The 24256-nt window shown below is 50.2% G+C and overlaps 2 long non-coding RNA genes across 2 annotated transcripts; both read right to left on the reverse strand.

Moving 5' to 3' along the window:
- Window positions 1-437: 437 nt before the first annotated feature.
- On the reverse strand, window positions 438-23983 carry LOC122458228. The gene is made up of 2 exons (XR_006278147.1): window positions 23929-23983; window positions 438-2233 (listed from the first exon to the last, which is right to left on the reverse strand). It is a non-coding gene; the product is annotated as an uncharacterized LOC122458228 (long non-coding RNA).
- Window positions 12096-19206, reverse strand: LOC122458226. Its single transcript, XR_006278141.1, has 3 exons — window positions 14535-19206; window positions 13467-13532; window positions 12096-12378 (listed from the first exon to the last, which is right to left on the reverse strand). It is a non-coding gene; the product is annotated as an uncharacterized LOC122458226 (long non-coding RNA).
- Window positions 23984-24256: the final 273 nt, after the last annotated feature.

Here is a 24256-nt window from a genome sequence, read left to right on the forward strand (position 1 = left end):
AATGTGAAGGGCAGGCGGCCCGCACCATTCGGTTTGTAAAGCTGAAGGCTGATTACCCTCTGCAATCAAAGACGTGCCTGAGCTATCCGCCAGCAGTAACTCCAGGGTCTGCGTGGACCTGTGACTTACTCCTAATCAGCTGGTTTCAAGGTGTGAACAAGTCTAATCCTATGTACCTATCTGAGCCACCTGCAATTGCAACCCCCTCCCCCGCCGCAAAAGCCACGATGACAGCCTCATGTAATACTTTTTAAATATTTACGACATCGTTCCACGGTAACGTTATCCATCTAGCTCAAGGACGGGTATTTCCAGAAACCTGCCAATGACCAGGGAGCCCTGCCCTTCGGCCCGAGACAAAAGACCAGTGGCAATACTCTGGTTGCGGAAACTATTTCAACAGAGACGTGGGTTTTTTGGTTGGTTGGTTTGTTTTAAAGGGCTCCGTGCCGGGTTAGCCTTTTAACCCCGCATTTCCTAGTTCAATCCTGACTCCAGCACGCCAAGCACTCCGAAGGCAAATACTGTACAGCGTTCCCAGCCCCGACGGAAAACATTCAAGGGAGGGATGAAGAGATCGGGGGGGGGTCGGCACAACGGAGAGGGCGCGGGAGGGGAGAGAATGGCGATGTAAAGGGACTCACATGAAAGAGAGGAACACAGACCTGTGACCGTCCGCCTGGTGAAATTCGATGAGATCTCTTTGCGAAGAGGCGCTGTCACAGACTATTTATCTCTCGCCAGAGTGGAGGCTCCGGTTCCCACATCGCCTGTGAGTAACAATGGCAGCGATCGGCAGCTTTTCACGCGCTTCACTGAATGAATGGATTGCGGAAGATGCCCTGTGCTCCGCTCAGATGGCTTGGCTGATTCATCCCTTTCGTACAGCGCCCGCTCGCTCCTGCATCTCTGCCAAGGGGTCTGACCCGTTTGCCTGAACAACCCCCCGTCCCAATTTTCCAATTTCTTTGACTTTGGAAGTCTGCCAGAAATGTCGGTGTGGCTGAAGCTTGACACAGCGATCGCAGCCCGGAGTGCTTCCCCACCACCACCACCACCCGCCTCCACCTCCCAGCCTGATCGCCTAAATTAACTTTAAGATAGTTTGGCCATTTTTCAGTTTGAAAAGAAGGGAAAAGTGCAGGTCATTGGAGTATATTGGGGGTGGGTGAGGTTTCTTTTTTTTTTTTTAATTGGAAACGACAGGTATTGGGGCTTGAAAAGCATTTGCTGCACAGTGCACTTGGGCTGCTTTCCCCCCAGTCATTATTTCTTTAATTCGCGCGTTTGTTGTCTGTGTGCAGGTGCCACAAGTACTCCTTTTCTTTTTTGGAAAGCGAAGAGTTATATCGACTGTTTTGTAGTTGGGGGTATGCGTAACCCAATGGACAACAAGTGTCTTAGAAGCCCTTCCAAACTTTGTCGTCAATAATCCACAAACCAAAGATTCGACAATACGCACGGACCCATTGTGGTCTATAGCGGTGGTCCTCGGCTCTAAAATACGCTTAATACGCTGTCAATGTACAATAAATAGTTTTTCTTTACATAACATTAATTAGTTGGTGCCTTTAAGGTAATCTGAGCATTCATTTCCTCTGGGAAATGGGATCTGACTTACATCAATAAAAGTAAATTGCTATGAAGCCCCATCATTCCCATTAAAGGCGGAAGGTACATGACAAGTGGGTGCGGTAATATCTTGTATTGAACCAACTTTTGTTGGGGAAAGAGACAAGCTTTGGAGTTTACACAGTGAGGGCAGACAATGGAAGATTCCAGCAATACCTAGGCTCAAAGGACAGTAGATGAAATCCTAAACCTTTACCCAGTGGTTATCGGCTTGGATGGATTTAAATGAGGCCCTCCCCTTTTATAGTCGGATCGCATGTTCATTTTATTCACCGTCAAAACTTGTGGTTCCCTTTCTATGTGAACCCAGCATAACACTTTCAAACGTCCTGCCCATTTTCTGCTCAGTTTTATCATCCGGTGGGTTTGTGGCTGGTTAAAGCAGTGTACAGCGATTAGGCCCCTATGGTGGGAGTACGATGATCAAATGCTGTCTGTTTAATTAAACGGAATCCTCTGTCGACACAGATTGAGTTGTATTTCACTTTGACATTCCTGTGACACTCCTGTAGCCGCCTTTCCCCCGCCCTTTCTTGATGGGGGGGAGAGGCGGACCGGGGGATGAAGAGGAGTCGCAGATGAAAAAGAGACAAATCGAGACCTGAAGCCAAGAATAGGGGATCAGTTACAACTAAGAAACAAGGACGCCTCAGCACTTTTTCTATTCTGCGTTTCCAGCACAAGGAAAGCTAATTCCTCCGCTGAGGGCCTCAGTCCAGCATTTATTTGACACACATGATGCATGGAAAACCAAACACTATTCTCAGCGCAGCCATTAGTTTTCGGCTGGCAAAGGTTTTGATCCAGGTGAATTATGCTGATTTCCAAATTTCTCAAGTTCAAGAAAAAAAAAAAAGGAAGGGCGGGGGAGGGGGTTTGTAACTTTTTCAGACCGATCTCCGATACAACTGTCCTGCTGGAAGCTCTATCTAACGTCTCTCCCTCCCCCCCCCCCACGCCCCGGCACACACTTTGCCAGATACCCCCTCCTCCTCCTCTTGTTTCCTTCCTCTCTGCCCCCTCCTCCACTCCCCGCTTTGTGTTTCCCTGCCGCGCCGCTCCGCGGATGCTGGTGGCCACAGAGTGAAACTGACTAAAATCTAGAGCTCGGCGGCGCTCTGCGGCAGGCTCTAGCTTCACCGATCGCAATTCTAGTCACTTTCACTCGCGGCTAGCAGCGCCCAGCGAGCGAGCGAGCCAGCCAGCCAGCCAGCAACGCAGCAGCAGCAGCAGGAGGGAAACGCTACCTAGCGGGTGAGAGACATAACATGGAGAGGGGAGAGTCACGGAGACAACATGGAGGGGGGGAGGAGGGAAGAGACCATATGGAGCAGGAGGGGGAGGGAGGCGACATGGAGAGAGCGAGAAAGAGAGCACAGGAAGGGAACGGGGAGCGAGGCAACATGGAGGGAAGGGGGAGAGCGGAGCGACAGCACCAGGGTTAGAGAGCGGAGCACGAATTGCCAGGGAGTGCGTCAGCGAGCTGTAGCTCACGAAAGCTTATGCTCAAATAAATGTGTTAGTCTCTAAGGTGCCACAAGTCCTCCTTTTCTTTTTGCGAATACAGACTAACACGGCTGCTACTCTGAAAAAAGGTTCAGGAAAGTTTGAGAAGTAGCCTACGTGCCCCCTGATCTTGGGAGGATGGTGACTCTGGTTGCGCGGTGGTGGCTGCAGATTTAAAATAATCCGGGGGCCTGAGCCAAGGCTCACTGTTCTCAGAGAGGAGGAGTGTTTTTGTCCCGTCCCCCCCCTCCTCACTCCCCCTGCTGTTCCCCAATACAGCCTTTCATCCTCCCATGGAGAATTTTTCACTTCCTGGCCTGTTTCCAACTGTTGTTTCGTGACAGAAACATAACAATCAAGTGAGAGTCTTGACTTGTGATTTGCACAATATCTTCTAGCCTAGGAGTTCAATTTTACACCACATTTAATACAAACATTAAAAAAATCAATACATCAAGGGAATTGTTAATGAAATAGTGTGCAGTCATCAGATAGAAGTTCTGCAGGAAAAGTGTCTAATGTAGTAAAGCGGAATAGAATGTTGTTTTTTAATTACAGGTTTCAGAGTAGAAGCCCTGTTAGTCTGTATCCGCACAAAGAAAAGGAGTACTTGTGGCACTTGAGAGACTAACAAATTTATTTGAGCATAAGCTTTCGTGAGCTACAGCTCACTTCATCGGATGCATAATTGTTCTCTTAAAATAAATCATATCAAATCAAAATATATTGACACATCCTTACAGCAGAACAGGAATCTGAATAACTTGACTTATCCTTGCACGGGAAAATGCCATCAGAACAGGGATCAGAACATATTAAAAAATCAGAATGCTGCTCTAAATCGCAATACAGGGATTAGGCAGTATTTACATAATTTTACAAGAAAAAGACATGTAGAATCCTGCTACATTGGCGTACATGGACACCAGAGGAGGAATCTAGATTTTATAAAAGATTATCACATAAAATCTCTGTGTATGGTCTTTCCTTCCCTCTCATCCAGAATCTCATCATCTGCCATTTCACTGCTGCAACATCCTATACTCTGGCCTTGACAAACTCAATAATACCGTTTGCTCAAATCCATTCAAAATGCTGCAAATGATCATTTCTTTAGTTCTAGCTTAGACCATGTCTGCCCTCTCTTTGCATCTCTCCACTCTCACCTTTCTCCATCCCATCAGCCATAAACTATTTTCACTTTCAAAGTCTTCCATGGCCTATTCCCACCAAATATCATCTCTCATACCTTATGGAGATTTTCTCCAATACCCTCATGATAGCAGCCTTCATCTCCCACTTCTTAAATTTTCAAACAAGCAACTTTGTGCTTTCTCCCATGCTACCCTTCTCTCTTGGGAAGAGCTCCCTCTAAACATCTGCAAAGCTATCTCATCATTTTCTTTCAAAGCCCTCCTTACAACTGTCCTTTGCCAGTGATGCCAGCAAAATACTTGACAACAGTTTAGGTTACTGATGAGCAGTGACTCCAGCCAACCATACTGACCAATATTGTCTCATTGTTTTCTTGTGCTCTTCCTGACTGTTTTATCCAGCTGTTGTCTAGTCTTAGTTTGTAAACTCTTTGGGGCAGAGTCTATCTTTTGGTTCTGTGCTTGTACAGCCCCTAGCACAGTGGGGTTTTGTTCCCCGACTGGGAATCCTAGGTACTACTCCCATACAAATAATCAAATAATAACAACTAGTGTAATACTAAAGTCATGGGCTCCTAGCACACTTTTTAATAATCCTTAGGAGAGCCAAGGATACACAAGATGCTTTCCTGATCAGAACATTAAAACACTTTAAAAAAAAGCTGAATATTGAAATTGAAGGCATAATTTGGACAGCATAACTACAGACCACGGTATATCTGGAAGTGTAAGGCACAAAACATTTACTTTAATATTGCACTTATCAAATAACTTCTGAGTACATGTAAATAAACATGCAGCTTTTTTCATCATAACACACTATGCCACTATCAAACTATAATGTAATATATTACCAATCTGGCCAAAGTGCAGTACTCATGATAATAAACTTCATATCAATACTGATCGACTTAGGAAATAACTTTTCAAAAACAAAAACATCAACACACGGTTACGGGGTTTCTTCAGTTATTGCATCAATCTGAATTTCTCTGCCCTCAGAACAAATTTTTCAAATGCTTCCTCAGCAACGTTGGAGCTTGATAAAACATGTTAGTAAAATGATTGCTACATTTCCAACGCATTTACCAAACACAAGCAAAGTTCTTTGCAGTCTTGCAGTAGTTTCTCTCATTTTTTCCAAATGCAAAATATAAACTTGTAAATGGAATGGTTATAATGTTATGGTTCTGGTGTAGTCCAAAAAGTGAAACACAAGGTTTATCGTGGTCACTACCGATTCAAATCCCGGGGGCTCCTGGAACCAGATACCTCTACGCGCACAGCACATGGTAGTAAAACTGCTTTGGATCTCTTCTGATTCCATATTTACCGGTGTAATAAAGGACTACAGGAAGCTTTGAATGTGCATACGCATTAGAACAAGGGACACCTTATTTCCCGTTTGAGAGAAATTGGCTTCGGTTTAGCAATCAGTTTCACATTGTGCCATGATGGAGCGAGATTCCGGAGCGAGATCGGCAGCTTGGTCAGCTAAGTGAACGATTCCAGCACAGCCGTTCCCTGACAGCCGCACTGCGCAGGCGCAAAATTGCCAAGGCAGAAGAAGGGAATTCTGTACCAGCTCCTTATCTCCACTATCTTGCATTAAGCTACAGACTTTGACTTTTGCTTTTCTTGCACTGTACAATCATTTCCCTCCCTGCATTAACTCCCCTGCATGTGTAGGTCGCTAACTACATGAGATTGCCGTCTCGGTGGTTTCGCGTGTTGTAACACCATGTCTGGTTGCTATACCAGGAACTACGGAGATAACCGGTTTGATATAAAAGAAACTTTTATTCCGATCTTAACTTGCAACTGGTCGTGTCCCCCCACCCCACCCCAGCCCAGCCCCCGGGGCCATGACAGAAGCCTGCCAAGCACACGGAGCTTTTCTTTTCTACAAAAAAAGCAATTTTTATTAAAGTATTCGCAAGTATTTTCATTTCTTTTTGACATATATTGTCGAACATAATGTTGGTGAAACAGGAGCGATCGCTATGGTGCTGTTATAAACGTTACAGACACGGCTAATGTCATGTGCATGAAACCTTCTTCCCTGTTGTTCCATAACAAATCTCTCTGTTACGGCTCTAGATTTATAACGTGGCTTTACTAGGTTATTTCCCCGACCAGTCAAATTATTTCCTGCCATTATGTTGTTGCCTTCATGGTCCTTCTCGGGCTGGGGGCTGCAGCAGGGAATTGTGTGTGTGTGAAAGAGAGAGGGAGATTTGGTGGCTGTTTCTTCCCTTGAAAGGCATTGACGTTACGAGCAGCTAACAAGTTGCTCATTATGGGCTGGGGGGGAGGAGGCATATACAAGACTAAATGATTGCGATCTGGAAAATTCAACAAGCAGCTGATCCAATTAGCAGAGCCAACCAAGAAACAAGAGAAGCCCTCAAACAGAGGGTCAATGCCATCCTGCAGGAAAGGGAGGAGGAGTGGGAGGGGTGCCCGCAAAGCTGGGTGCAGCACCAGCTAAGAGTGCCGACGCTTTGGGACATCCCCGTCGACTCTCCTCTCTGCCGGGTGCTCTGTGAAGCACTGCCAATGCCCGTCTAGAGAGAAGAGCTGCAGCCACGTTTGCCATCCCCTGCTTCTCAAGCTCATTGCTTGGCAAAGGCTCTGCTGCCGCTGAAAGCACCGCGGACAAAGCACAAAGCTTAACTGAATCTAAGCGTCGTTAGTTGGCAGGTCTCTAATTCAACAGTGCCACAAAGTCACCCACCACCCTCCACTCCCGAGGCAGCAAGAGTATGGTCTGGGGGCCACGGGGGAGGAGCAGGATCTGGAGGTGGGGGGAGCAAGTGTGTTGGGGGGGTGCGGGCGCGCTTCTGTAAAATGCAACGTATCCGCCCACTCCAGCGAGCACGCTGCCATATAGTGATACAAGCATTAAATCAGACGTTTGCCTCAAGAGAAAGAGCCCAGGGCGATGGCCTTTGACCTGCCGTACTCTCAGCTACCTGACCCTTGTCATTTCGCGCTACAGCCAGAGCTCTTCCAGCTCCGTGCAAGGCTCCCGTCTCAGATGTGACCTCTTTAAGCGGTGCTCGCCTCCGCTAATGCCTACAGCGGCCTCCTCTCCGTCTCAGAGGGGAAGATTTAAAAGCCGACCAAACCAAGCTGCTTTTCCAGCAAATACAATAATAAGGTATCTTGAAATAACTCTGCGGTTGGTGAGTTTCCAGCAATACCTCCTAATGGCACTCACAGTACACAGTCTCTCTGTGTGTGCTAGCTGGGAAAATCACCCAGACACAAGCACATTCCTCCCGTTTTAGGGCTCCCTGGCTGCTCTTACAGTTATTGCCTTACTCTGGGGTAAGCCTTTTTAGGGTAACTAAGCTTCCCTTACAAAAACCCCGCTTTGGAGCACCCTGCTTAGAAGTTTCCTTTCCAGTAAGTGAAGCCTGCCGCAGGGCCAGTGTGATAAAGAGAAGGCAGTATAGCCACCCCTCCGAAAGCAGGCTTTGTGGGCGGCCACTGGACAACGTTTGAGCATCTATTTTGGAGAATACAGCCCTTCCTTTAGCTGTCGCCCAGGGAAAGCTGCGGTGTGGCAGGCGGCTCGCCTTGGGAGAATGCTGGCGAGAGATTTGTTGGGGCGGCGGGGACATAAGGCGCAGAAAGGGAGAGAAAGAGACGGAGTCCTTGAGCTGCCCACAAAGTGGCGCCTACTCAGCCAGCGTCCAGACGATAAGCTTCCTGCCCGCAGCAAAAGGGCAGACGTGGATACAACGGACAGGCTAGAATGGCCAGAAGAAAATTAAGACGGCAGACAATGGTATTGCACACCGATTTACAGAGGCGAACACACGCCTGCAGCTCCTCCACCCAACACACGTACAGGTCCAGGTACATGCTACCCACATGTTCTCTATATCATACACCGCCATATACACACGTGTCCAGACACATAGCGCGTCTATACGCAGACCCCCCCTCCCCCCCGCGTACCATAGACACAGAACCTTATCCCCACCGGCCACACACACAGAGAAAAGCTGTCAGTTCCCACAATTAAAACAAATCGCTGCTCCGGGTCCCTTCGCAATATACTTGGCACACTGGGAAAGAAAATGAAGGACTCAGAGGAAATCGCCATTTTAGCAAACAAATCCAAGGGCTTCGCTGCTTGGCACCCTATTATATCCAAGGTGCAGGAATCCTCCTTCAGTTCTGCTAGTCGTTTGAGGTATCTGAAGAGGCGACATGGTTGAATGGAATTTCCCCCATTAGAAATACTAGGACTTTAAGTACAATTTAAGATGTATTTACTTTGTTCCCCCCCACACACACACGTGCTTGCTTGAGCCACATAAGTGCACTTTTAAAAAATGAAAAGCAGTGCGCTGTAACTGTTCCTGCCTTCTCACTGGCTTCTCTTTCGAGCTGCCAATACCATTGTGAGCGAGCAGCAAGGCCAGCTAGCGGAGTATAAGTAATTAGTATGATATGTCCAACGTGGACCTTAGTGACATTGTTAAGGAGGTGAAAGCTTGATGCTTATAGGACCAAAAAGCTGGCCTTTCGCTTTCACTCAGGATGTGTGTAACACAGAGAGTCCTTTCTCAGCTCGCCTGATTTTAACTTCCTCTAAATCTCTTTCTTGCTCAGAAAACAGCAACGAGAGACCAAGAGGAAACACGCTGCTGCTGTGCAAAATGTGGACCATGTGTGGGAACTATTTACTCAGAGCGTAACTGCAGGCACCAGGCGCGGGGGCTGGGACGTCTGTGGGTGCGGGTTCATTTTTTCCCTTCAGGCCAAAAATGCAAAGCGTCTGTAATCGTGCTTTTAAAATACTTCTCTTCTGATGCGTGTTGTTTTGTATCACAAGGACTTAGAGATCCGTCTTTGTGCTCCCCATGCGCTGTGGCGAAGGGTTCAAACAACAAAACCTTTCCAGTCCTGCAAGGTAGCAGCTGAGTTGCAGGACTGAAAGCTCCGCCGCTTGCCCAATTGGCTGCCGTGCAATACTAAAAATAAGTAATAACAATAACAATCCCCAGCCTTTCCTTTTCATAGATTTCATTTGGATGTAGCAGGAAGTGCCTCTGGCCTTGAAGCAGCCTATTGCCTGTCCTTCCCCCCCCTTTCCCGGGGAGAGAGAGAAAAAGGTCTGCAGCTGACAAATATTATCCGTTCTTTTAATCGATCGGAGCGTATACAGATGTGATAGCTCGATGCGCGCTGCAAAGCGGCTGATCCATCGTTTTCGCTTCTCTCGGAGACTCTGGTTCGTCCCCCCCCCTCCCCCCTTTGTTCTCCTCCCCTTTCCCTCTCTTTAAATAGATTTCAAGGCGCTGCGCTGCCTGTTGGAGAGCAGCTGCTGAGCTCTCCAGAGAGAGAGAGAGAGCAAGAGCGAGCGAGCGCTTGCTTCCCTGTCAATAACCTCCCCCTTCTCCGATTTCCAAACAGAAAACAAGCCTCAGCGCTAGCAACCTGCGCTCTGCCTCCAGGAAGGAGTTAACCACAGCCACGCCATGCGTTGCACACCATCGTCCAACACAAGCTCACGTTAAAGGGGCAACTTGGTGGCACCCGCAGCCAGCGGCCTTTTAAAACGGTTATTTGTAGGTAGCAGCGTCGGGCTCAATGGCTACCGAAGGGAGCCAATGAACGGGCTGGGTGTGTGCAGCGAAAGGGTTAACCTCCGCTACCCTCCTCTCTCGCTAGAGACTCAGCTCTCGCACGAAGCGTTTCTGGGGAGGAAGGATTTAACCAGGCCTCGCGCTATGGCTACCGCCACCCTGTCTGTCGCTTAAATTATGACCCTCCCTCGGTCCCCTGTGCGGGCAGTCCGACTGCTAACAGGCAGTTGCAATTAGTTTTGGAAAGGTTAGCCAAGGGCTCGGGCTCTGGCAGACGGGAGGCATTACGAAACCGTCTTTGTAGCTGCACTTACATACAAATTCTCCCTGAGCGCAGCAAGGCAGGACCAGGATCAGGGGCTCTTACGATGAAAACGTGGAGAACCTGCACAGTAGTTTCTGCTGAGTCAATGCAGGGCTTGCATTAAACGTGTTTGCTTTTTTTGGGGGGGGGGATTAAAAATCACCTGCTCCTCCAGGTCCCTCCCAGGTGTCGGCCGCTGTGTTAGAGACAGAAGGGTGCAACCCGTCCGCAGAGCTGCTTTGGGCGAAAATGTAGTGGGAGGAACGAAAGTGTTACCCGGAGAGATGTTGTGACAGATGCTTGTCCTACGCGTGCTTGTGAGGGAAGGAGTTAAAGGCAGGCTATATAGATCGAGCTGTTCCCTTCCCCGGCCGGCTGTCTGAAGGAGCTGCTGCTAGAAGCCGTCCATCAGCAACCAGTCCAACCTGCCAGTGATAATGTGCGATCAACACCAAATCACCCCCGCCAGGCACGATCCATCATCGCTGCAATGCAACGGGCCCTTGTATGGATGTGCCTGCCCCGGGGCGGGGAGAGGAGGCTGCAGCAGACACCAGAATTGAAATTGCAACAACCTCCCGCCGTCTGCTTGCAAAGGCCTGCGAGCAGCGCCCCAGCTCCCAAAGTTACCCGGCCAGGGAGCGCGCGCGGGGCTCATCCGCCAGCCCTGCACGTCCCCCCCCCCGCCCCCCGCCCCCCGCGGCTGACTCCGGCTGCCAGCCAGGGCTCCCCTCCCCCCGCTCCTCCCGGGCGAGCCTGACTGGCGTAAAATTAATAATTAATCGGGTGAAATTGATTAAAGGGCTCGGAGCGCGGGGGCTTGGGCAGGAGAATACTAATAGTTATTTTTACAGCTCCGGATCCACCCCCCCCGAGGAGCCCCCACCCCTGCAAGGGCCCGGGGCTGCGGTGCCAGGGGCAGACCCGCCACGTCCCCTCGCCCCCCAGGAAGGGGGAGGCGGCGGCGGCGGCGGCGGCGGCGGCTGGCTCCCGGCCCCGAAAGCATGGCTGCGCCCAGAGCCGCTGCCGCAGCAGCAGGGGGCGGAGGCTGGCCCCGGGTCTGGCTCGCGTGTGTGCGAAGCCGGCTCGTCAGCGAAGCTGCCCGAGGGCGGCGCTCAGCCCCCCGGGGCCGGCCCCTCTGCCCCCCGGGTCAGCAGGGGACGCGGCGGGCCCGGGCACGGCTCCAGCCCGGCCGAGCCGGCGGCGGAAAGGGTTAAGCGGAGAGAGGGGGCCCGGCTGTGTCGGAGCGAAACCGCGCCGCGCACCTGGGCTCCGCTCGGGAGCCAGCCGCCGCCTCCTGCCGCTCGGCTCCAGCTCTGCAGCCGCGGCGAGAGCCGGCACTTCCCCTTCCCTCCGCGCGGCTCCTGCGCGCCCTCTAACCCCGGTGACCCAGATAAAAGCCTCCCCTCCCCCTTCCACCTCCCTCCGGCTCCCCCCCCCCGCCCGCCCGAGCGCCGCGGCCGCTCTTCGCGCACCATGTGCGGCTGGAGCTTTTGTCTGCGGCCCGGGGGCTGGGGACGGGCTACGTTCAGAGCCAGGACAGGAGTCTCCCGGCCCTGCCCGCTCTACGGCAGGCTAGGCGTGGGCCCTGTTCGCTTGTATCTGTGTCAAACCGCCCTGGGCTTGCCAAGGGAGTGGAGCTTTCGACACTTGTGTTTGTTTTATGTAATAAACCATAACAGTAAATCGTGCCTTCCCTCGCCGGGTAGAGCAGAAATCCAGAGCAAGCCAACACCGCCGTCAGAATAGGTTTGATTAATGACCGTTCGATTGGAAATCTCTTCGACTCCGCCCCACACAGCAGGCTGTGGGAGACTTCCCTTCCCTGGAGGCCCTTCCTGCCCCACTTTGTTTGCTCTTTTAGGTGCAAGTATTTATGGAGAACTTTAATCGTAATTTCTCTCCCGGCTCCCTCCTCTCCCACAAGGTTTCAAGATGCCTCTAATCTTGTTACTGCATCCTCCGCTGACTGCCAATTCTAGACGACCCATGATAACCCTGAGTCGAGACTATTCACAGAGCGTCTGGGGCAATTTGTGTACATATTTTATGATTTAAGATAAAAGGGACCCAGACAGGCATAATGCCTCTTACAGGGTCATGCAACCACATGGGGTGATGAAAATGGAGCAAGCAGGCCTCACCCAGAGGGGTTGTGAAGTCATCTTTGCTGATACTGTGAAATAAAATAATGGAGAACATTCTGACTATGAAGTACCTAGACGGTGGAAATCTTTCACACAATAAATAATACTGGAAGACCTTAACACAAGTGTTGCTGATAATGCTCAAACATTCCTTTTAAAAAGAAACCCTTAATCTCCTGGTCAGACTCTGATAGTATTGAACTAACCCATTTCTAAGAAATGAAGACAGCCATACCTACAACTGGAACCAGTGACAAAACTAGCAGAAAAACCTAGAGTGTAAATCTGTCTCCTTAGTGGTATTTATAAGGGGGCTCACCTTAGTATGTAAATGCAGAGTAAAAGAATACATTGATATCACACTTGGTTAAATGGGAGTTGTGGGGTTCCCTGAAGAGTATATAACCAACACAGGAGGTCATCTTGGGAGATGCAGAACTACCTTTAATGTTACTGATCCTGCATTCCTTGCATAGGCAAAACTTCAGTTGAAAAATTGTTTGTTTTTCTTTGACAAAGGCAAACAGTCCATTGCACTGTTTTCATACTTAGTCAAGTACCCTGCACAATCAGTACAATCAAGGGGATGGGCTGCAGGATGACTCCTCCTACTCCCAGCTGCCTACCTTGGCTATTGGGGAAGCAGCACTTCCTATCTCCAGTTATCAAAAGGCAAGGCACTATTTCTGGTAAGATGAATTATTTTTGTCTCCTTTCCTCCTTGGTTTTCTTCCTGTTTTTCTATTTGTTTATTGATTCCCCTTATCTAATACACATTGTCTCATCACCCTTATCACATTTCTTTTCTCTCCTTCATCCCATCCTTTCCCCCACTCCTTAGTTAAACCAGTGCAAGTTTTGTATATAGCAAGGCCTGTTCTGGTGACCTTGCTCTCTCCTTCTGTGGCACACCCTTATATGGCACTAAGGTGACTGCTGGAGGCACCATCATCTCCAAGGGGAAGTGTTTCTAGTGGTTCGAGCCAGCACAGACCTGAGAGCCAGGAATCCTCTCGTCTGTTCCCAGCTCCATCACTGACTCCGTGTAGCCTGGCCCCCTCTCTTGAACTCCTACCTCACTTTATTCATCTGTGTACAATTATAATAATTTACTTACCTCACAGGTGTGCTGTGAGGATAATTGATATTTGTTCAGAGCTTTGCAATCCTCCCAGGAAAGATGCTGTATGATTTAAAGGGTGGAAAAAATGTTGTTTTGTAGCCTCTGCAAGGCACTTCCTCCTCTTGTGTAGGTAGTTTGTCTGTGTGCAGCTGATTCAGTGCCACACCAAGGTGCCTCAGCCCTATGACTCTGTGACATGACAGGGCTGGGGAGAGGTGCCTCTGAATTTTTGATACCATACCGGCCATTTATTTAGATCTAAGGTCAGCTCTGTCGAAAGGTGGGGCCCTGAGGACACAGATCCATAGTTACTCAAGTCCTATATTCACTGGAAAATTTACTCAAGTCAGGTATTAGTGATCTAAACGTCGGGGGGCCACCGGCAAAGCAATATAGAGATACCCCACCCCAGCCAACTTCTTACCCAAAGTGACTGGGCTCTTCCCACAAGAACATATCTGTGAGACCTCCCGCGCAGCACTCTTTCCGCCTGCCTGCAGCTCCCGTCAGGCTTTGACAATCTCTCTCCCACATGCGTGCTTTTAAGGGGACTTCTGGCCAACCGCTCCCTTCCCCCACCGGGATCCCGAAGAGAGCAGGCAGAATCAAAGCCTAACTGTTCACGTGAGAAATGAAGACAGGGCTATTGGGATATTTATTGTGTGTCGCATCCCTGCCGCTTGGCTTGAGGCCGGAGAATCTGGCTTGGCCCCTGGGGCCTGAACCCACCTCACAAGAGGCACCAGGTTATGGGCATCTGCAGCAAAATAACGCCATTCTATTGGGGGATGTCAGAGCCCCCCTGGAATGATGTCCCTTGAGCCCCCCTCCAGAGAGGTAGGTCCACAAAGTGGCCTGGGACCTCGACCGATCCCCCTAGCTGAGCTGAGGAGAAACAAGTGAAAACGAGGAAAAGAACATAAGAAAAGTTCACGAAGTAAACAGCTATTTGGAAAAAATAAATGAGCTGAGCGCTGGGTCTCTTCTGAAATCGACATAATTATGGGCGCTACCATTAGGGGTCCGTATAACTGATGTGATCTCCACAGAACAGTCCCAAACCTTCTCGTGTTGTCTCTGCGAAGAGATAAAACTTCACTGGCGTAAAGATGAGTGTCTGTGCTGGGTAAATGCAGTTCTTGGCTCTGCTGGAGAACCATGCCCGTTCTCCTTTCCCCTTCGCGATTTCATCCTTTCACGTTCTTTACCAGCTGCGTTTCCTAAAAGAAAACCCGTGCGTTTCTAGCTGCCCGCCTCAGTTTGCACTGTGCATACCTCAGACACAGCCAGCGTGAATCCATTACGCCTCGATCCCATGACACAGGTTTATGCGGATACCCTCTGATTTACATTTTAAACACAGCAAATGCACTGTCTGCTAGCATGAGAAGAAAACCCAGCGTGTAACTTCAAACGACCTTCAAGGAAATGCAATTAACTGCTCTAATTATCAGTACTCGCCTTGTAGAAAAAAAGACACAGGTGCTCGCTGCAACGCGGTTCCATCTGGTTAAACAGAATCGTCCTACCAATGGATGGACTCTTTCTCCCTCAATCTGGGACCTGCTACGATGCCTCTACATTTAGAAACCTCCTCACTTCCTTCATCCTCCTCTCCTCCCCCTTGGCTGAGGCAGGAGAGCGATCGCTCACGGCGGCTAGGCTTTGTCACACGAACACACACACATACACACAGAGACCACATTGCTCGCTGCTGCCTGGGAGAGATGCATAGTGTTTATTTCCCGGATCCCACAAAGCAGTCACCTTCTGACGCGTCTCTTCCCCTGCTCCCCCCACCTCCACTTCTCTTCCTGCAGTCTGAAGGGAAGGACCGTAGGCCACAATGATAATACAACATTTAGGTTAATAGGGCGTGTTCTGATCTGTTTTCCCCCTCCGCCCGCCCTTCACTCCCTAACGACATTTACTTCTGCCTTTATCGGCCCCCTGGCAGCCCCGCCAGGGCTCTGAGTCACTGTCTGAGCTACCGGATCTAATACAGATTCTGGAATAACCGAGCCAGGAGCAACCACTAGCCTCCAGCCCGGGTACAAAGAAGCGAATCTTTGTCCACAAGTGGTTCGCTTCAGACAGTTGAACGTGCAATGTCATAATGGCTCCTATTGCGGGTAGACAAGGGAGGTGCTCTCGGCACATGCAGATATGGCAGGAGAGACGGGACCGAGAAGATAAGGACAACTCGGGCTCCCTACCAGTCCACTAGGAGGCGCTGCAGACGCCCCGTTGCCTTTTGCAAGAGGATGGAGTCATCTGGGATTCGGTGGCTTCTCATCTCATTACAGGGCATTAGGAGAAGCAGGCAAATATACAGCTATTAAAATTAATCGCCTTGCGCCGTCAGATGAACATAATAGAAATTATTTATAGGCTGCCTACAATGCGTTTATCGTCATGGAGGCTGGAGGTGCTGGGTGCGGGTCTACAGAGAAGAATATGCGCAGCCTACAATAAAGGACAGCTGAACGGATCTGCGCTGGATCTTAAGGGAGCGCTGGAAAGTAATGAGCCCAGAGAGACTAACAGGAGCCCTTGTGGGAGCTACAGCAGCTCAGTTAGTGACAAAGGACTTAGCTTATATTGGCTACAAGTCCAACTTTAAGTTTAGAGTCCAAACACTGCAGGTCAGCAAAGGTTGTGAGTAGGTGACCTCAACCAGTTAGGCGAAAAGTAAACTGCAGACATTTTTCGGATGACTATAAGGAGATCTACATAAGCAAATACAAAACCTAGGCTTTGTGTTAAGTGGTCTCAAATATCCACTCTAGTGGATTTCTTTAGCAGGCAAAGTCCCGGCTTGCTGGCGTGCAGCAATGCAGAGACTAGGAGATCTTAAGCATCTAAGAAACAAATTGCGTCTTAAAATGGCTGTAAGTATTTTGTAATTACCGTACAGTGCAGAGAAGGTGTTCATGCAGGAAGGAATTCACTTTTCTGACTGCTGTAAACTCTGAATGTTTGCAGATCTCAGATAACAGATTAAGTGTTAATTGCTTGAGACGGCCAGCCATTTAATTTAACACTCTTTAGAAAACTCTCTTACAGAATATATTTGCTGCGGCTTTATCTGGGAAAAAAAGTTCTCTCTCGCCTGAAGAATCTGTATTTTAGGTGCCAAGAGGGATTTGTAATGTACTGCGTTTTTGAAGCAGGGAAAAGATGCCTATAGACCTCCCCTCCCCCTACCGTTCAGTGCTGGCGTTGGTGGTGTTTTGGCAAACAAAATTGGTCTCGGTTTCGAAAGGGTAAACAGCTGTTAAATGAATCAAGGTCCTCTGGTGACAACATGAATGAATGCTATTCCACTGGCGGCGGATAGCCTGTGTAGCAGAGTGTGGCTAGAGGAGTCAAAGTACAGCTAGCTCAGAGAAAGAAGCAAAACCAGTCCCAGTTTACAAAGGCTTGCGGAGAAGGTGCGAGAAAGCCCAAACAGACGGGAAGCGCTGCTCTGCTAAGCTCTAGAGGTTAATAAGTACACCGTCCCCTTTCCCTGGTCCGCCTGAGGCCAAGACTCGCAGCTCAGCGGGTAACTGACAGTCCCAATCCAAAATTGAAACATGTGTTAACAACGCCACGCATCCTAGGAGCTTCTCGGGAGATCGCCTCCTCATGGTCTTTCTACATTACTTGAATCCAGCTGAGGAAAGTGTCACGAGGCTCTTACGGCACGTTTCTCGTCTACCTGTAAATCAACCCAACTGCTGTTTAGAAAGAAGCAGCCTCTCTGTTTTGTAGCAAAAGTAGCAGGGCCATTTTTTTTTTTACTCTGTCCTCCCAGCGTTGGTTTCAATGAGGGCCCAGAGGCGAAGCATGCTGGTATTGCCCCCTCCCGGTCCACTGCTGTCCTCCCTATTAATTATGCCTTGGAATGTTGGCACAGATGCTAAACACTAAATCGCATTAAATTGATTACGTTCTCTTCTCCTTCTTTCAGAGCAAACAGACACGTTTTAAGCATAGCCCTTCGGCTGATGTAGATCGTTATAGGTATCCTTTCAGGGCTTGTTTTTATTTCCAATGCATCCATTCTACAGGCTGGACAAGAAGTGATTGGAACGTGCTTTCTATGAGGCCTGGATCCACACGTAGGGCCCAATTCTGCAAACGCTTTTTCCTGATGTGCCCTTCATTGACTCCAGTGTGATTACTGGCGTCAGTAAAGATTATTCCCTTGGGTAAACGTTCCTAAAAACCGGACTACTTCAATAACTACTTTATGGAGATGTCTCGTGAGCAGGATCGGGCTCATGGTATAGGTTATTAGAAGAACTCACTTGTCCCCCTGCATGTTTATTGAAGATCGTTGTATATACAAAGACTGATCAGTAAACAAACCCAGGCTTAGCAGAAATGAATTTAGTACACTAGCACCTCTGGGATCCTCATTCATTATCACTCATGCTACAGAATTCATGTTTTTCTTTTTCCTTTTCCCAGAGGAGAAAGGCCGCAGATTTTGCCGACGTCCTTTATAAACAACAGTGACTGCCACCGGAAAGCAGGAGTGATCGGAAGAAGAGAAGAGGTTCAGAGGGACTTAGGCCTATACAGACAGCCGGGCTTCTAGGATTTTCAGGGAAGTGCAGACCCAAAGGGAGGGTTTCACCTCTCTTCCCAGTCAGTCACTTGGTGTTCTTTACATCTTCTCCTTTTAGCACGCCATTTTCTAAAAGGGGAGACTCTATTCGGCAGCTGGGGGGAAATTCGGGGGCCCTATAAGCCCCCTAAAGTAGGAACTGATCAATTTTACTTTTGTTTTCAAGCTGCCCAAACACAGTGCACAAAAGGTGAGGATCAGCTGAAAAAAAGCTGGACACCCCCCTCCCTCTTTCTGAACAGACCCCCGGTAATTAACACGGAAGTGAGCCCACACTCTTGCCCTAGTCTGCTCGGCCCTTACGCGGCTGTGCAGCGCGGAGGCAGCCCGGAGAGCCGACACCCCCTGGAACTGCCGCAGCCAGGGCCGGCACCGGGCCGCAGAACGGCAGCTCCCGCGCCTCGAGCTCCCTCCCTTCTCCCCCAGGCGCCAGCAGCGATCCGAAAGGGCAGGAGGCGGAGCCATAGCGCTAGGCACCGGCGCGCAGGGTAGCGAACTGCCCCTCGTTACCGCGGCCCCAGCGCGAGCCGCGATGCCTCTGCGCTCCTGGGGGCTCGGGGAGGGATTGCGCTGGAAGCGCCCCCTGGGGCTGTGACTGCGGAGCGCGAGCCAGCCCCGTCCGTGGGCGAGCTCTCGCCCTTCCGCGGCAATAATAATAATGCCGTTCTTGTGGGGAGTCGGAAGCTTTTACCCGGGCATGAAAACACACCTTGGCTAAGCTGCCGCTCCGTTAACAGGGCAGCGGCTGGAGGGTGCAGGGAACAACACGGAGGCGTTTGCCATCCGAGCGGCTCCAAGCGCGGTTTAACGACCCGGGGAAGAGGGTTGTGCCCCGAGCATTTGCAATCGACTGTGCTGCTTAGCGGAGCACCGCGTGGGGCCTCCTCGTGAGCCGGCCCCATCCCAGCGCGGGGCTGGGGGAAACCCGGGAACCTTCGCTAGGGCCTGTGCTTGGGGCCGTCACGCCCCGCTGCTCGGTCCGGTCGAGCTGCCTGCTGCCAGCCAGTACTGAGCGAATAGGTGTGTGCTGGGGGGGAGGAGGGTGAGCCCGTACAATGAGCGGGTTCCCTAGCCGGCCAAGGGGGCTCTTCCCCCTCCCTCTCACGACTGCAAAGTTACAAGATTCTTAACAGAGGGGTTTCAGAGCAGCAGCCGCGTTAGTCTGTATCCGCAAAAAGACAAGGAGGACTTGGGGCCCCTTAGAGACTAACGCATTTATTTGAGCATAAGCTTTCGTGAGCTACAGCTCGCTTCATCGGATGCATCCTAACCGATGAAGTGAGCTGTAGCTCAGGAAAGCTTATGCTCAAATAAATGTTAGTCTCTAAGGTGCCACAAGTTCTCCTTTTCTTTTAACAGAGGGGGTGTGCAGAATAGCAGGCAGCACCCGCAGGACCTACTCCCGCTAGGCGACACACGCCCTTCCTCCCCTCCCCTTCGTTATTTAAACCCGGACTGCACACAGCGGATTATGCCTTCTGCGCTCAGATGCAAGCGGCTCCTGGCTCCGGATCGCTCAGCCAAGCCTTTATCCCTCGTGCTCCCTTGGCTGGCTGTGCCTCCGGCGAGAAGCGCGGGGAGACACGCCAACAGCGCCCGAGGCGCAGCGGCTGAGCCCACGCACATCTCTGAGGGTGGCTCTAAGGTCTGGTCACGTCGGCCGAGAGACTTGGCTGGGTCATTCCTCCCGGCAGCCCCCCACCCCCCCATACATTCCTCACGGACCGTGCTGGGCTGGACAACTTGCAGAATGGTCGGGCAGTGGAGACACCGCGAAGCCTGCGGCTGACGGGAATAGGCTCCCCGGAACCGCAGACAAGCACGATCCTGCTCCCATTCAGGCCCGCGGGGCTTTGGCCATTGACTTGAATAGGAGCAGGGTCTGTCCCGGAATCGGATAGACGGATGGTCCCGGGCTCCGGCTCCGATGCGGGAGCGGCGCCTGTGGAGCCAATGGCTGAAGCAGCCCTTATTACCCTGCGCTGGAGACAGTCTCATGCAAAGCGCCGGCTGTTGTTTAGATACAACCTGCGCTGGGAGCTGTGATGCACGGTGCCTCTGGCGGGGCACTCGCTACTTTTTAAACGGCATTGTCTCGCCTATAAGTATTGGACTGGTTTGTTTGGTTTGAACACAACGGTGTTTACTAAGCATTTATGCAGCCCTGTATGATCTCAGGGAATCGAGCTCAGCGGAGAGCAATCTCCTTAGAAAGCTGCAGGTTTATTTTTACTTGAGGCAAAAAGGGGCCCAAACCCACCTATAATTGTTTGTTTGGGGTGGTGAGTTTTCCTTGTAATCAAGCTTACGCAGAAGAACAGATTCCCCCCCCCCCCCCCAGAAAAAAACGACCGAAGAAATCCCCTCCTGGCGTGAGGCCGTGTGTGGCAAATGTTAGGCTGGAGAGAGATTTTATTGCAGAGTAATTATCCTCGATCCCCTTCCTAGTAGAGGTTTATAAGTAAAAACGGTGCCAGAACGCTATTTAGCGTAGCGAAGGCGAAACTGCTGTCAAGAGGCTGCTGGGTTTACACGCCCCCTGTTGGAAAAGACCGTGTAATTAGGAAGAACTCTCTCACCAGAGGAGGCTTGAGTTCAGGGCCTTGACGGCAGGGTGATCACTTACGAGGGAAAAGAAGAAATAACTTCCCTCCTTTCTTAATGAAAATTAGTTAGAATTGAAATGACAGGACAGAAGATTGATACGCAACATGCAGCACCCGTGGTTTGGCTCGTGAGAAAAGCTAAGTAATGAACAGAAACTCCTCCCCTTATTGGCAAACGCTTTGTAATCACTAGTTACACTGCGTTAGTTTTTGATCAAAACACATTAAAAAAATAGCGCATCTGTCTCGCACCTCTAACCTCAAGCCTTAGTATTTAAAGCCTAAATACGGGTGTGAATCAAAAAATAATTTTTTTTTTTGCGCTAGACCAAAGGCACTCCTATTATTCAGGCAGGTTTCAGAGTAGCAGCCGTGTTAGTCTGTATCCGCACAAAGAAAAGGAGGACTTGTGGCACCTTAGAGACTAACAAATTTATTTGAGCATAAGCTTTCCTGGGCTACAGCTCACTTCAGCAGATGCATAGAATGAAACAAAGTAAGAAGATCTATTTATACATCCAGAGAACATGAAAAGGTGGAAGTAGCCATACCAACTGTCAGAGGCTAATTAATTAAGATAAGTCATTTAAACACCTTTTTCTTTTTATCGTTTTGGCAAATGCAATTAATAATCCCTGTATGAGAGATTTCAAAAGGCTGCTTACTCCTCTCGTTAACCTTATTCTGACACCTCATTGTTAAGGACAAAAGTGACTTATACTGGGGGCACCGATAAAAACTTTCTTTTCAACGAGAATGGCGATACTTCACAGCCACTTCGTGGTTTATTGCGAAAGAAGGCGACTGTTTATGGTTCCACAGCATTACATTGGGCCACCTCGATTTTTAAGCCGTACTCCCCCTTGATTTAAGGCATGTAAATTGCAGCAGTCATGTTCCACGCATTCATCAGTGTTTAAATGATAAAACTAATAATCACTCTAAATAATCTGTTAAGTGAGCTGTATGCTCATGATAACACCCCCTATGTACTGTACATTAGCCAGGTTCCTTACATGTCTCACTGCATATTAAACTTTATGTTGGGTCTCAGTACTCCCAGTTGTTTCTTCAATTCATAGCCCTGTAGATGTCCTTAAGTTTGACTGTCTTTAAATTAATGCACGGAAGAAATACAACCCTACTTAATCATGGTTTCTGGTTCTTGGAGAGCAAACGGATAAGTCATCAATTTTTTTTGTTTTAAGAGAGAGACAAGAAAGTTGAAACTACGGACAACAGACTGGAAACTCCACACGTAAGAAAAGCAATGCACTGACGAAAGAGGAGACTGAATTAATCCCTGCAGTAGAGAGCAAATACCTAGCTTTGCGTTCTTGCCTATTAATGTGCAGCTGTATTTAAGAATGCCAGAGCATAGCTGCCTGACCCTTAAATATTGTCTAGTCAGAGGCTGTAACCTCAGGCATATGCAAGGATGTGTACACAACACACACACACACACACAGTGTTCCATTAAAATTATAAACCCCGGTCACTGGGGTCTTGCATTATTTTTTTTTAAAAAAAACACCTTGGATGCGAGGTTTATAACAACGTAAGATAAACCAATACGTGGGGAGAGGAATTGCAATATAACCTGCATGTGCCGGTGGTGAACCCAGGAGTCCCAACACGAAAGAACAATTCAACAGAAGTGGCCTTTCTCGAAGAGGGGAGTGAGCATAAACAAATATGCCCGGAGGAAACAGTCCGGTGATGACTCCAATTTTTCCACAAACACATGGTTAGTGATATGTCGCATAGCCGAGACACACCATTGCTTTCCTCCACTGACAAAGCATTTTTGCGATATTCATCACTGATCTCTATGCTGCCCGCTTGAAATACAAAATGTCAACAACGGTGTTTGAAATACACGTGAAGGAAGGGCTGGAAGCGGGCGAAGCTAGCGCAGATATTTCAGCAGCTTTCTCTCATCCTATTCCGAATTCACTTTCCCCTGTCCCAACATGCCCTGCAGGCAAACGCAACGCTTACGGCTTCCCCCCTCTGCTGCCCCTTCAAGTAGGCTTCTTCCAGAGTGCACCCGGCGTGTTCCTCCCCAGCAATACAGCTAAGCGCATTAGTGGCAAGCAGTTTCATTTGTGCTACGAAGTTATTTGCTATCGCTTGGGCGAGGGAGGTGTTTGTTTGTTTCATGGCTGGAAAATGAGCTGGGAGCTCACACACTGGCTGCAAGCCTGAGAGCGGCGGGATTTACACAGATCGTGGGGGCTTAACTATCAAACTGTGTGCAAGAAAAGGCCTCTTTGAACCAATGCCTTTGAGAATGATCCATCAGTACCTTTAAGAGTAGCCAAGGCCAAAAGCTGCCCTGGGCTGCAGGGGTGTGTAAGCGAAGACACAACTGAGCTCTCGGAATACAAAGTCTGATTGCCAACTCAGAACAGCATTTAAAGGCCTCTCCCCCAAACGTGCCTCTTAACTCTGCCCTTCAGACCCCAGCTGGAGCACGCAAGTTTCTGCACAGAACAAGCGATTAGGTAGCAAAAACCAACCGCACACACGCATGGGGAAACCAGGGCACCTCTCCCGGGTCGCAGCCCTGCCTCGCTCCCAGCTGCAGAAAGGAAACCCGCCCGCTTTCTGCCTTTCGCTTCAGCTGCGCCCCCAGCTTCCCCCCCCCCCACATCCCCTATTCTGAGCCGAGTGCGTCTGTGGATGCAAATGGCGTCTCGCCGCCTCCCCACCCCCTCGCCCGACACCGCACAGATCTTCTGCCAGACGCAGATGTGCAAGCAAGCCGCCCGGGGGAAGGGAAGGGAAACTGCAGGAGCCACTTCCCCAGCCCAACCGCCTGCTATGGAGTAGCAGCCACCGGATGGTGGCCGCCCGCACGGGCAGGCTGCGGAACTGGTGCTCCGCCGGCGGCAAGCGACAGAGCACACACAGCCTGCGTGCGCTGGGGTGGGTTGGGAGTGAGGGGCCCGAGCCCAGCGAGGTGGACACTGCCAGTCCGGCTGCATTAACGCTCCGGGACGCAAGGGGAAGGGCGCTGGGGAGCAAAAGGGGAAGGGCGGGTGTCTCCGGATGCGTTGCTGGAGCGGCCTTGCCACCCGCGGGTACAGGCCATGTGTATTTGCAGAGTGTAAGGTAATGGGAGCCCTCGGGTCAGCGGCAAGGCTTCAAACAGCAGCGATCGGCTGCGAAAGCTGCTTCACCTGCTCTCCCGTCCCCTCCTGGCTGCTGGCTGCATTGCAAACCTTACCGTCTCTCCCTGCCGGAGCCTGCCGTACAGGCACCTTGCTTCGCTCCTTCTTGCCACGCAAAGGCGTGTGTGTGTGAGATAATCCCCTGCCACTGCCTGCCGTGTGCAGCTGTCACACACATGCCAACTGGCCCTGTCAAGGGAGGACAGCCCCGTTTGTTTGTTTTATGAAGCAAGCGCTCGCTGCGTTCTCCCCGCGGCCCTGCAGGAAGCTCCCCCGGCGCCGCGTATTTCAATGCAGAAAGTGTGTGTGTGTTGGGGGCAGGGAAGCGGGATCTCCTCCGTGCCCCCCCGTTTAACCACCACCACGGGCGGCCGGCTCTCGCGG

The sequence above is a fragment of the Dermochelys coriacea genome, chromosome 1, assembly GCF_009764565.3.
Source record: "Dermochelys coriacea isolate rDerCor1 chromosome 1, rDerCor1.pri.v4, whole genome shotgun sequence".
Classification (NCBI taxonomy): Eukaryota; Metazoa; Chordata; order Testudines; family Dermochelyidae; genus Dermochelys; species Dermochelys coriacea.